The sequence below is a fragment of the Crocuta crocuta genome, unplaced genomic scaffold (assembly GCF_008692635.1).
Source record: "Crocuta crocuta isolate KB4526 unplaced genomic scaffold, BGI_CrCroc_1.0 scaffold256, whole genome shotgun sequence".
In the NCBI taxonomy this organism is placed as follows: Eukaryota; Metazoa; Chordata; class Mammalia; order Carnivora; family Hyaenidae; genus Crocuta; species Crocuta crocuta.
This window is the reverse complement of record NW_027530999.1, coordinates 1,798,461-1,799,901: the sequence shown is the minus strand read 5'-3', so window position 1 is coordinate 1,799,901 and position 1,441 is coordinate 1,798,461.

The following is a 1,441-nucleotide window of genomic DNA, read 5'->3' as shown; positions in this document are numbered from 1 at the left end:
CTGATCAATAATGTTAACAATTTTACTCAATATCAAATTGAAATTGCACTAAGCAAAAAAAAAAGACATAGAACACAATTCACATGGACCTTTGCTATTCCAAGCTTTTCTGTTTTATGAATTGTGATTAATGGCAATAATGCTATCATCTCTTCTCTCTGTGAAATGCTAAAACTTGCTAAAGGCACTCATATTCTGGGCTTAACGGAGACAGGGTTACATGGGACCGTAAGCCAGTATATTTTTTTGGTAGCTACCCAGAAAGGGAGTTTACAAATGATCCTCCCATTTATAATGGGAAGAAAAGGTCAAACAGCTATCAGTAGAAACGTCGTATGAGAAGCTATTTACACAGCTATTTGTCCATTCGGCTAGATTAATAGTAATAACTTAACGACGGTAGAGGTCCACAGCCAAAAAAAAAAAAAAAAAGAAAAAAGAACCCACAAGAACAAAACACTGTTATGTATGAAACTCCTGAACAATGATTTGGCTGGTTTAAAAAAAAAAAGAAAAAGAAAAAGAAAGGTTTGCAAGGTGGAATATTTTTCAAGCATTTGTTCAAAAGCCTGCATTAAACCTTTGCCTATATTGACAAAATATTTCTATTTCTAAGGAAGCTTTATTGTCTTAGTATATACCTCACCAAGTTCTTCAGAGAGCACTTCCAGCCTACATCCTGATATTAAGGAAACAAAATAGGTTCCAAATATACCATCTCTAGGCCTCTCTGTAGAGGATACTCCACATAGCAGGTACACGTCTCCCCTGACACAAGTAAGGCTCTTTTTTTTACACAGGTCACTAGACAGTCCTCAAACTGTCGTTGTTCATGGTCCCAGCCAATTCAGGAGTGAAGGAATCCTAAATCCCACCGCTAATCCTTAGAATCTATCTACAGAGGAAGATTTAACCCTATATATATACATATGTTTATATATAAACATGAAATATATATTTCTCCTTTTATCTTCTTTGAAAGTGTAGATAGGTAGCTATAAGCAAGCATTATCAGTTCTATAGAACAGCCTTGTAAAATAAGGTAGAAGACTTCATGCTTCCCTTCAGCTTGTTTAAGTCAGAGGAACATAAGGATGATCTCAGACAGTCATGGTTCTGCATTCAATCTCAGGGTTTCAAAAATCCTAAATGGTTTTCTAAGTTTATCAACTAATTATAAGGGGAAACAATGAAAGAGCTGGAGAAGTCACTTTTTCTAAATGAATGGTATAAAATATTATTCATCTTGCAGAATCCAGTGCAATAAGAGACAAGCAGACAAATGTAATAAAAACACATGCACATATTTACAAGTTGCAGTACATAATATACAAAGACAAGACCAACAGAGTATTTTTCTGTTCGGTGTGGCGTCAAAAGGATTACATGGCACACTCAATTTTATAGCTTAACTTTTTGAAAAAAACACTTCAAAGGCATA